The sequence below is a fragment of the Rhinoderma darwinii genome, chromosome 3, assembly GCF_050947455.1.
Source record: "Rhinoderma darwinii isolate aRhiDar2 chromosome 3, aRhiDar2.hap1, whole genome shotgun sequence".
Taxonomy (NCBI): domain Eukaryota; kingdom Metazoa; phylum Chordata; class Amphibia; order Anura; family Rhinodermatidae; genus Rhinoderma; species Rhinoderma darwinii.
Window position 1 is genome coordinate 128,390,701 of NC_134689.1, and position 13,198 is coordinate 128,403,898.

At 41.6% G+C, this 13,198-nt stretch overlaps 1 protein-coding gene across 3 annotated transcripts in view; it reads right to left on the bottom strand.

Annotated features, from left to right (window-relative positions):
* Positions 1-13,198, bottom strand: part of ANO4 (anoctamin 4) — a 257,106-nt gene that overhangs the window by 172,736 nt on the left and 71,172 nt on the right. Inside the window, exon 1 of one of the 3 annotated variants that reach the window (XM_075856700.1) lies at positions 9,328-9,882. The exons of the other annotated variants lie outside the window; for them this stretch is intronic. The gene's annotated coding sequence lies outside the window, so the exon portion shown is untranslated. Of the gene's footprint in view, positions 1-9,327; positions 9,883-13,198 lie in introns of those variants that run through there. 3 annotated transcript variants of the gene reach the window in all.

The window sequence follows — 13,198 nt, forward strand, 5'->3', positions numbered from 1 at the left end:
GTTTTGCCCGAATTCCCTTAGAAGACATAGCAGTGCCTTCTCCTATCCCCCAGTTTTTATGGCATTGCCCCATTTGACTAGTAATCACAGCTGTCTCTTTTACAGTAGTCGCATCACTGCCCTCTCCCCTACCTCAGTAGTCCCAGCAGTGCAGCCTGACGGATTCCCTCATGAATAATTATAATGGGAAACTCAGTTATTTGTCAAAGTTCTATTTCAAATATTATTTTCTCTTTCATCATCTCTAGATTTGAAATGACAAAACTGGTGAACATGATTGTTTGATCAGTTATGAAGAACTAAAACTAAACAGGTAATAGTTATCTTAAAGATGAAAAAGGAAAAAGTGACAGCTGTGGCAGCGTAATACACGGGGAAAAATGTAGGAAGAATGATTTCTCTATAATGACATGCTACATGTAGAATTGTAAAATGCTCGTAGAAATGATAATTGTACCACTTAATCAAACAAAAGATTAGAACAAATATATTTCAAGTAAAACTTGTACGAGTTACCTAGAAAAACGGAAAAAAGAATGATACAATAGCAAGTAAAAAAAATAACAGTTTTGTTAGCTCACTATGATTTAGCTTTTTCCTGATGGAAATAATGAAGTGACTGAAAAACTATTCTAGACTTTTGCTACACTAGTGACTAATAGAACACTCCAGAAAACTGATGCAGGGCCTGAGGGGGCGTTGTGTCACTAAAAGATTCAAAAACAGCAAAGACAGAAGTCATGCACCGTCTCTATCATGCCCTGCACAAGGCATAACACAGTGTATCAGCTGTTACTGGAATGTTCCTTTAAAGTCCAGAATTTAACGGACTATAGGATGTACTGGACCATAAGACCCACCCATAAATTGTAGCATAAAAGAGGAGAAAAAAAGGTTTTGCCTTTAACTGTACATTTCCTGGGTAATATTGAGACAATAGGGTACCACAGTGCCCCAACATAATGCCAGCCACAGTGCCCCATAACAATGTCAGACACAGAAATACAAGATATTGGCAGCTATAATGCTCTCACCCATCCCTGAACTCACCAGACATCAGAGGTGTGGAGAGGCAGGGGTTAATGTCCCTTCTTGCTGCTCTGTAGAAGGGGGTGTGGCTAGAAGGTCCTTGCAGATCAGCACCTGCACAGATTTGCTGTGCTGTATGTATTAATATTTGTGTTATTTGCTCCCTGAACAGTGAAATGACAGAACTCTGTGAGTAAGATGTGACTGTTCAGTGAGCAGATAACACAGAGATCACCGCACTGGACATGCAGCTGCCATTACACTGAACTCAGTGGCATAACTACCACCGTAGCAGCCGTAGCGGCTGCTACGGGGCCCGCGGCATGAGGGGGCCCGTGTCGCACGCCGGTACGGGCCCCCACCATGGCCGGAGGCTCCGCTAGCAGCCGCTATGGCTGCTACAGCGCGACGCCAGTGAACACTACGGCAGAGCAGGGAGGTATCTCCCCGCTCTGCCATTAAACAAAAGACATGTATCCCCTATCCACAGCATAGGGGATACATGTGTGATCGCTGGCATTGATAGGAGGAACGGGGGACTGAAAGTCCCCTAAAGTTCTCCATCACAAACCTCGGACTTCCGGGGTCTGTGTCGGCAGCTCTGTAGAAATGAATGGAGCGCCGGTCGCGCTTGTGCGCATGCGTGACCAGCGCTCCTTTCATTTTTATTGAGCTGCGCAGACGGCGGAAGTCAGAGGTTAGTCATGGAGAACTTCGGGGGACTTTCGATCACACATGTATCCCCTATCCTGTGGATAGGGGATACATGTTTTTTGTAGGACACACTGTAGGTCTGATTTTTTTGGGGGGTTGGGGCTGCATGGCGTTACCTACAGGGGGGGCTGTATAGCATTCCCTACAGGGGGGGGCTGTATAGCGTTACCTACAGGGGGGGCTGTATAGCGTTACCTACAGGGGGGGCTGTATAGCGTTACCTACAGGGGGCTGTATGGCGTTACCTACAGGGGGTGCTGTATAGCGTTACCTACAGGGGGGGCTGTATAGCGCTACCTACAGGGGGCTGTATGGCGCTATCTACAGAGGGGGCTGTATGGAGTTATCTACAGAGGGGGCTGTATGGCATTATCTACAGAGGGGGCTGTATGGCGTTATCTACAGGGGGCTGTATGGCGTTATCTACAGGGGCGGCTGTAAAAAAAGGCATTATCTACAAGGGGGGGTTGTGTGACACCCAGTGGAGGGGGGGCCCCAGTCAAAAGTTTGCTATGGGTCCCAGTCTTTCCTAGTTACGCCCCTGACTGCACTGCAAGGACCTTTGAAGCTCCGAGCTCAGTCTCCTGCTCCTGGCAACTGTTTGCCTTCAGATTACAGCTCAGATTCTAACAGAGAAACTGCGTCTCATAGTCCAAAAAATACGATAATTGTTTTATATTCTTTTCGTTTGACTAATTAAAATATAAGCCCTTATATTTTATCAAACTGCATAATCAACAATTCCCAGAATTAAAGGGGTTATCTGGGATTTTTAAAATCTTGCTGGACAGGGTAGGGTATAAAATAATAAATTAACATGTATTCACCCTTTCAAACACCCCCTGCTTCAGTGCTGACACCCCGTTCACCGCCACTTCGGTCCCGGACGCTCCACCTGCGGTCACGTGCCGTTTATAAGCTGAGGCAACCACTTAGTTGCAGTGGCACCTGACCACTGCCAAAGCTTCCAAGATTGGAGCAGCGGCAAACAGGGACGTCAGCGCTGGAGCAGGGGTTATTTGAAAGGGCGAGAACCTGTTAGTTTATTATTTTATACCCTCCCCTGCCCTCTCCAAAAACTTTTAAAACTCCTAAATAACCACTTTAAGTTATGTTCATACATGCTGGAAATTGCACTGATGGAAGCCTCACCACTACTGCTTTAGCGAAAAGCAAACAAAGACTGCAGCAAAAACACAAGTTAGATTTTTTTTCTTAAAGAACCAGTTTAAAGGGAACTGGTCAACAGCATTTCACCTACTGAACTCTACTCACCCCTCACTGACTGCTGCTGTCAAAAGTTCATTGCTGATATCCCCTCTGCTAAAAACCTCCTCCGACCGTAATTAACGGTTTGCAAACATTTTGCACCGTTTATGTTAATTATCCAGTGTCCCTTTGTGCGCACACCAGAAGAGGACATCGATGCACAAGCGCGGGATATCATGGGTTCTGGGGGAGATATGAGGAGGCTTTAATCAAAAGTAAAGAGGCGGGGTTAACTCAGAAAGGCTGGAGGAATGAAGATATGACTCTTTTTGAACGAAGATATGACTCGTTTATGCTCATTAGCATAAGGCGCAGGAACACAAAAAAAACTGAATACTAGTTACAGAGCCAACTTAGAAGATAAATATAGGTTACATAGAAATTATATTTCACCCACTTCCAAATGGTATTGATGATTTAAAGGGAATGCAGTTAGTGTATAAATGATTAAACATTGTTCTAATTTTTTTAATTTTTTCATGAGTCAGGAAATATTATAAATTAGATTCTAATTTATAACATTTCCCAGTGCTGGTCACTAGATGGAGCAATTCCCAAAATTGCAGCATTGGCATGTGGTAAAGCAACCACATTGCTTTATGCTGCAAAATTTGAGAATACACACTCGCTCTAGTGAGCTCACAGAATCCCCCCTCCTTTATCCTGGCTAGTGCCAGGAGAAAGGAGGGGATTGAACGTTCAAACCTCCTACACTGTGTGTCGCCATTTTTTGAGCGAACACACAGTGTAGTAGGTTTACATACAGTAGTAATCACACACTAAAACACGTACATACACAGAAATAACTTACCTGGTCCTGCCGCCGCCGCTTCCTCCGGTCCGTCCGCTCTCTCTGCTCCAAGTGCTTGCATTAGAACACAAGTCCGGAAGCCGCGACCGGAAGTAGTAATCTTACTGTCCGGCCGCGGCTTCCGGTCCACATGAAAATGGCGCCGGACGTCGCTCGGCCGAAGACCTTCAATTTGGACTGTGTGGGAGCGGTGCATGCGCCGTTCCCACACAGACGGCGTACAGCATAGTGAATGGAACGGGTCCCGTTCGCATTCACTATGGGGCTGTATGTGCTATATTCCATGTCTGTATGTGTCGTTAATCGACACATACAGAGATGGAAAATAAAATGGCAGCCCCCATAGACAGGAAAAAGTTAAAAAATAAAAAAAAGTAAAACACAAACACACAAATAAATAAAACATTTTTTAATAAAACACTAAAAGCAAATTGATCTAAAAAAAATTTTTTTCGCGACACCCGTCCTTTAATAAGTGAAATGCTGGTGACAGGTTCCCTTTAAGGAAATGCTCCTAATACTCAATCTATGAGAAAATGTGATTCTACTACTCCATTTGCCATGGTCACAGTTTTTGTACACTTTTGTTTTTATGATGGTTTTTGATTAAAAAAAATCAACAAAACCTTGAGGAGTAAGGCATGAGGTAGGCGCTAAAACACAGCAAAATAATATGTGTGAACACATCCGTATGAGCAGATCCAATATTTAAGCAGGGAAGCCACAGCAAATTCCCAGGAGCTTCCTATCAGACATTCATTGAACAGACACGGCAATTGCCTAATGTGTTCCACTGAGGCCTCAAAGATGTATTACACGTAAAAAAATAAAAGATCTCAGCCTAAACAGCTAAAATTATACAATGTTATCTTTTACAAAGAACATGGTAAAATTATAAATGTGACCCATTACTTCATTGTATTAGTTACTGCAGAAGTATGGACAACCAGATAATAAGGTCTGATTAATAGGTTGATTAAGTATAAAGCTCCTTATACTTCACGTATGGAAAATCCATTCTCTTGTACGTTTTTAGATCAAAAGTAGAATCAGATATATCGGATCATGCTCCCATTGGCATAGAATTCACAACAGGCCTACTAGTACCTCGCAGTCAGAATTGTCGATTTCCCTCTCGTGTGTTTGAGGATTTCTGCAAATATCTTTCTACCCACTGGTTAAACTACGTAGTTGACCAAATAGCTGATTTGGATGATGTGGCCCTGTTTTGGTCAACATCCAAGGTAGTTATACGAAGACATGTAATATCATATCTTAAATTCAAACGAAAGAAATACTTTGAGATTTAATGTCATCAATGCGGATTTTGTCAAGGCACACAGATTATTTGTGGACTCCTGAACCTCGGTTTCCAAAACTAACTACTTGTCTGCTAAATCCTTACTGGAAACTTATTTACAGGGACAGGCTCGCTGGGGGATGGATGCGATTAATAAACTATATTTTAGATGGGATAATCTCATAGATTAGTTACTTGCCAGGATACACAGACTTAGACACCCTAACCACACTATACTGAGATTGGTGGCCCCGGGATCTCATTCTGACATCTTGGACCCCACACATATCCAAAATAAATTTATAAGTTATTTCACAGATTTCTATTAAGCCACTAATTACAATTCGGAGGCGACAAAATCATTTCTGTCTCGCCTGAATCAACCTAAATTCTCCTCAGATTCTAGGGAGTTACTGGATAGTGACATCACGGAAAATGAGGTCACTTCTGCCATTTCCCCTTCTATCCAATAATATAACCCCGGGTCCTGATGGCCTATCCGCAGAGTATTACAAGCTTCTATTGCCTGATATTGTCCTTACTTTGACTAGAACTTTATAGGCTATAGAATGGATCTCCCACACATGACATAAAAGACCCCATAATGGAACGTTGAGATGTATTCAGAGAAATATATTACATCCACTTGGTGTTTAGGGAGTTCTGAGAGGTAGAGGAATAAAATTAAACATGAGACCTTTGAGATGCATGAAGGAATTATAAAACACATCTTAAACCGGCCATACACTAGAGATTACAGATGGCTGTTTTCTGAATAACTTGTAATTTACGGACAGTCTCTAAAGGTTGTTGTTTTGAATGGCAATGCCATACGTTAGACTGATAAATTGCCGTCATCTCTGCCTTGAACTGTGACATGGGCAATGGGGAGACTATCTTTTGTTTCGTATTAATAATTTTCTGAGTATTGCCAATGATTACGCCTGACAACCACCTAAAAGTTCCAACATGGCAGGTCAACTTTTCTACAGGTATCTGTCTTCAGTTGCTATCTATTATGCCGTTCATGTCACAAAAATTTGCTGTCAGTTGGCAAAAAATGGTCTAGATCCATACTGTATGGCTAGTTTTAGGCCCAGTCGCCATATACTAGCTTCTGTTCATGGTAGATAAGAAAGATACCAAGCTTTCCCTACTGAATGTTCAATGGTGAGTAAAGCTTGGTTATCACAAACCAGTCGTATCAGGCCAGTTTTATGCCTGAGGCGGACACACTTTGTGCACTAGCCAGCGTCCATAGCCTTACTTAGCTAAACAGAAAAATGCTGCATGTAGGGTTTTTCTGTCCGGTGCATGGAGAGGTCCAGCTCCTGTAGGAAAGCATGGTATCAATTCTGGCATCAGTTTCCCTCTGGCATTTCTGTACCAGGGGGAATAATAACTGGAATTCCGCACATATGTTAAGCACCACAAGTATCCTATTATTTGGACTTCTTACCTACCCTTCAGAATTTAGATTTGTGAATGGAGTCTAAAAGTGTGTGCCATGACTAATGTGCTCCTGTTTTTCTTTACAAATGCCAACCACAAACTTCATATATGACACTAGAGAAAAATAAGTGGAATAACTATTCATATATCAAGTTCAAGAAATCATCTGGCAGGGAGACAAGGTCCACCTTCCACCACCAGGGGAAGGAGAAGCTTTCTTGGTTTCAAAATGCGCCAGCCACGCTCGATCTCTAAAGTTCGGCATAGCTGCTGGACGGACAAATATTAAATTGAATTGCTGTATGTCACCCCCCCCCCCCCCTACCAATCTACAGCATTCTTTTTTTTATAATATATTCTACATTTCTCTTCAACACTAGGCCAGCAGGCCACCATAACACATATATGTAGTAAGGTCTGCTGGCTCCTAAAGCTCCTTTTTTTTAGCTCCATCCCATACATACTTTAGTGGGGTTTTTTTTTAAAATCCATTAAATTGTGCCCTCATCTCTCAATTGCACCTTAGGTGGGCACCTAATCCGCTTATATCCTGCCCCTAACTACCCCACTCTCAAAAATGCACAGTTAAAAACATAAAAAAGAAAAAAACAAATACTTGATGATCTAGCACTTGGTCCTAAACAAAAGGTTTTACAGTGTATGTGCAGAGAAAAGGGAATACATAAATTCCCATGAGTTGGCTTCTCCTGCTTCAACAGCCTATAGCAGCCATGTTCCATAGACTGGGACTTTTTGCGAGCTTACTTAGCTGACAATATTTTACTTTTATATATCTGTACACAAGCCTGTATGCATGGGGACTGAAGCAAATGGATAACACCTTAGCGGCTGAAAATAAAATGTTGGTCATTTGAAGGCCGCAGAAAAGATCTTGACGCCCAAATTTTTGGACATGTGCCTCTTTATATTACTTTACTGTTTGTCAGAATAGTAAATCATAGTGTATTTGCTTCAATCTGCTTCATAGTCTATTTTCGTGAATCTTCGTAACAGCCTCACCCTAGGCATCTACCTCTTTGCTGTTATAGTAATAAAGTCATAACAGCGATAGCACTCTTTACAGCACTCTTTCACACTCCAGCTGTTGCTGTAAAATATCCCACAGGAAACCGGTATTGTGTGAAATGTAATTCAGGTACTGCGAGACCAATGCAAGTTGTCCATCTGTAATTGATATCTAAAAATCATTCAAACAAATCTTGTTGGAAGGTCACAGGTTTTTTTCTGGACAGTTTGTACTTCAAAAAAAAGAACTGAGGATCATTATCCCATATGGGATCGCTGAGGTTTTTTTTAATGTCGAATACCTAGCCACGTGTGCAATACATTCTATTGGAGATTTTCTTTTATGGCGCCTCAAATCAAAAACACTTGTAGTCGAAGGAGGTTTCCCATGACAGACTTCATATTCACTGGATATGACATAAAAATCTGTTTGTGGGAAATGTTCAGCCATCCCAAGAATGGGGATACCCATTAGCAGTGGAGAAGTGGCCATGTATACACGGTCACACTCCATTAAAGTCTATAAGAAATATGAAAACAATGGAGAGTACCTGCTCGATTGTTTCAATATATCCCTAAAATTTGACTATTTAATTAACTAAAATATTATTATTTATTTCTAATAGATCTGTAAACCAGTTTATGCTGTGTTACATAATTATATATTCCTAATAGTGCAACTACTATTTATTTATTTTTTGTATTTTTTTCAGTGATTTTGGGGGGGGGAGACGGAGATATGCTGATGCATATCTAAGACGATTGCCCTTTAGGGTTTGTATTTAGTTGAGTGAAATCCATAAATGATGGAAACATAAATATATATTTCATAGGAATTACAGGGTCCTTTGAATTTAATTTAAACTATTAAACAAATTATTAAGGATTATATTCCCTGTTTTTTTTCTTTAAATCATTCTGTAGCAGACTGAAAACACATAGGATGATTGTAGTGTGGTCACCAGGAGGAGTACATCAATACCAGTCTAGCTTCCCTCATCTCTCCAGTAAACTGCAATGATGTAATCTGCCAGGTCTGCGTCACATGAAAACAATTCCATGTGTGTAACCGACCACTAAGTAATGTCATGAAAAAGCCCAAAAGACCACCGGGTATACAGGGCACCTGGCTGCAGAATTCATTTTAATAACAATTCAATAAATGAATGTGATTTACTATTGCAATACAATAAATGTCTCATATATACATTACATCAGTGAATAACTTGATACTCAAGAACATAGAAAATGATAGTCAATGGTCAATGTCATAACAAATAGGTACTAAAAATACGAAATAATCAGATGGCAATAATAAGATACTAAATATAAACTCAGTAAAGTGAGATATTATTGCAAACACACATGCACACATATGTATACACCTGTATAAAAGCACATACACCACATATCTGCACACATATGCTATACATACATTATACAGGCATGTCATGTATAGGTGTGTATTTTGCAGGCAGAACTCAATGATAAACCCCTAAAGAAGCCCCTTTATTAATATGATGCTTTGTTACAATAAATGCCCACAGCCAAATTTAGACATGAGGAGCATGATCTCAGGGATTCTCTATACATAAGACAATAAGCTTTATTCCTGAGCTTCCAAACCTACATCACATTTCCCTCCAGAGCTAATGAATGAAGGTCAAAGAGACAAGGAGGAGAGAGAAATAATGTACTGCAGCAAAGAATAGCTCCTAGCACTCACCATATGAGCAGAGAATCCACACACAGGCACATAGGACATCTCTCCTCTAGTTCTCCTGGACAAATAGCATCTGCAGTCATGTCAGGAGCACCCACGGTGACTTGGCACACACAGGCGGGCAATCTTCACTCAAGTGACCACCTGCAATAGTTACTTTACTAATATCAGAGCCTACAGTTACAGCATGGAGCAGAATGTGCTATTCTAAGGGATCCATATACATGATAAGGAAGAATGGTATTGAGGAATCCTCATCCATGTGGCTGAGCTACTCTGTAAAATACCATCAGTATTCTTAGTCAGTCCCTGGAAACATCCAATGAAGAAGTGAGCAGTGTCAGCATGACGCTGGACCAGGAAAAAAAAAAAACACAGAGACTGCAGAGCATCAAAGCTGCTTTACCTTCCACTGCCTGTAATAGGAACACAGACTTCTTCCCTGTACACACAATCTTCCTGGCACTACATCAATGTCATCAGCTCCTGCATTGTCATCACAAGTCTCTGGCTGGAGCTATCCCAGACCTAGCTCATGTATCAGGGTGTAGGGTGAGTGCAGGGGTCAGAGGTGCTTACCCCATCTTCTACACAGCACTGAAGGCTGCAGAGACTGCAGTGCCCCCGTCTATAAGGTAGCAGGGGAAAAACATCTGATCTTTATGTGGACAGCAGAGGTCACACATGACAGCATGAAAGATGCTCCGAAACCTTCTCACCTCTAACTCTCTGTTAGAAGTTTTCTGCTCTGATAACTCGCCTATAAGAAACTGCTGCTGAGTATTCCGAAAGCAATGGAGATTCTGCCCAGAAAAACAGAATCTAGGTCAGTTTATTAATATTAACATATGTGCAGTAAACAAGTTAGTTGAAAATACTTGACCAGATACTAACACTGAAGCTAGCCATACACATAAGAAAACATTTAGGTGGAATCGGCCAACAATCTTATGTGTATGGGCTTCTCAACTTTTCCCTGACGATAAATGTCATGGGAAAAAAGGATCGGCATTCCCCTCTTCCCATTGAAATAAATGTGCATGCTGGGCCGAGCTAAGAGTGTATGTTTATGGGGATGTCAGGAGAAATTGCTGTCGGCCGAAAAAGCGTTTGCCCAAATGCTACTTGATGCGTATGGCCGGCTTACGATACACTGTTTATGGTAGAGAGCTGAAATGGTTCATGAACATAATTTATGTTCCAGTTATGACAAATGCACGACCATTGACAAGGGTGTTGGTTGTATTAAGCCATGAGGAACTTTGACTTATATTGTCCGCCTCTATAGACCTATACTTCTCAACATAGACTGTGGTACCCTCACTTTATTTGCAAGCGTTGGCCAGTGTCTCCTTTGTTGACATGAACTCCTTGCAACATGCCACAAAATTTTTCAGAACAGACTATGCAGGCATAAAGTTGCTGTTTCTAAAGGGCCATCTGCATGTGGCAATTATTGTGCAAATTATCGTAAGATCCAGTAAAAGTTTGTAATCGTGGCTAATGTAAACATGTTCAGCACTTGAACAATCAACAAGAAATTGATTGCTTTGTCATTAGCCGCGTCTTTTATGATGGCCTAAAAATTCTCGTTCATCGGCATTATATATCATCGTGTAAAAAGGCATCTGAGGGTCGTTAGCAGAGAAATCGGGAGAGAAGGAGGAAAGAGAAGCGATCTTAAAAGCGATCAGTTATGAAAAAACCTACGATTATCTTTACATATAATGGTCTTTCAAACATTACGACTTGCTATATCGTTATTCTGCGCTTTATAACCTTTAGACTGGCTATGAACCCAGCATTTGAGCTGGAGCATCAAGGCTGTTATCATTGTCTACAGCAAAGTTGCTAAAATGTTTAATGAAAAGCTAATGAAACAGTACGAATAGTAGACCCCTGATGTCTGTTTTGGCAGAAACGCGTTCGGTCAATGTGTTGGGGGCTATCTCTAACTACTGATAGGGTAAAACTAGATTGTTAATCTCATCTCTTGTTACATATCAAGGATAGCATAGATCAGAAAAACGGCCCATCAAATCATAAAATACTGTAGCTCACTGCTAAGGCAGTATACTACTAGAGTTTGATTTAGTAATTTTTTCGTTTACAAATAAAAGTTACATTTAAGACTTCTTTGCTACTCTGTAATAAGATAATTGCCAGAAAAGATAAACATACTTATATTCAATCACTCAGTGAGTTACACTTCCATAACTACCTCAGTTTAAACACAGATTCATAAAAAACTGTATGAAAAATGGCGCAAGAATAAGTGACCAAACAACAATGCTATAAAAGTATCCCACTAAGCCCCGATTCACATTGCATTTTAGTCCTTCATTTAGCGTGTACGGTATGTCGGGAAAACGCCCGAAGTACACGCTAAACCTGTCCATACGGCTTTATTAGCCTGACGAAGGCCAAAATAGTGTCCATTCAGGGCTCCATCTGTCTGGTATACATCAGTATAACATTTTTGGAAGGATGGAATAACGTAGTAGACTACGCTATTCCATCTTGAGGAATTCTGAAAAAGTACATATACCATGAGGTTTACGTTTTTTTAACAAGGGAGCCTTTGTGTGACGGTTGTCACTGTATGGCATACATTAAATGTATACCTCGGGGAGCTTCCCCAAAGCCAAAGTCCCCAAGAAGAGCATCAGATAGCGCTTGGCCTGGGGATTCCGGCCCTAGGACAGCCTCTGACGTCCCTGTCCATGTATGGATAGTGATGTCAGGGGCTTTCTCCAGGAGCGGAATCCCCAGCCAGAGTGTTGCCGATGCTCTGGTCAGGAATTCCAGCATCTCTACGCTTCTAATATCACTGTCCATGTATGGACAGTGGCGTCAGGGGCTCCTCCAGGAGATGAACCCCCAGCCAGAGAATTGTCCATTCCAGAATCTTAAAGCTCCTAATGTCACTAAATTCCAATGGTAACAAGATAATTAGTGTACGTTTAATATTGATGTATATGAAGTCCTGCCTAAATAAACGTTTAAAATGTCTTTATTAAGTAGTATTTAAAATAGGGCATTCATGCCAATTTTACTGTGAATAGGCGTTTGGCAAAACAGAGACACAGTTCCCTGATCAGGTGTAAACATAAGATAATGATTGGTACACCTATAGTGTCGATACAACACCCGACAGGAGTAGTGATTGCCACCACTCGTCCGTTTGCCACAACGATACAAAGTAGCTCAGTCCAATATGAATGTTCCACAGGCACCGATGCTAGGTGCACCAATTAAAACATGAACAGAGAACTTAGCAAATATAAATGTGGTCTGTTTGCCACAAGTTAGAAATTTTGAGCAATCTCCCAACGCGTTTCTGCAACCCTCTGAACCAGAGGGGAACGTCCTCAGGGGTATTTGTTAATTGCATATAATCATTTGAGCAGCTACCATACAGCACATATTATGCTGCTGAATTTGTGTATTCTCAAGAAGTCAAAATTAGCACCCTGGACTATAAGAGGGGCCCAGCCCCTTCCTGCCTTGCCTGAGCGTTGTTGTCCTATCTTAAGTTTGTCTAAGCAAATGGTCTCCTAGTGTTTTCCAGTTCCCAGTGTTTCCCGTTCCTTCTGCCTGTAACCTGTATCCCGTGCTATCCTGGTCAAGTGCCGTGCTGAGCTGTAGTCGTGTTGTGCTGAGTACATGCCTGTCCTGCTACATCACGCCTGGCGCCTGCCTGCTACCTGCCTGCTGCTTAGTCCCAGTCGAACCTGTCTTGCTACTGTCCGAGCTTCCACAGGTACACTATATGAACTATAGACTGTGACCTGTGTCCTGTTGGCCAGCTGCCATACAGCCAAGGCGGTACGGCCCAGTGGGTCCACGTACCCAATGTGACACAGAGTCATAT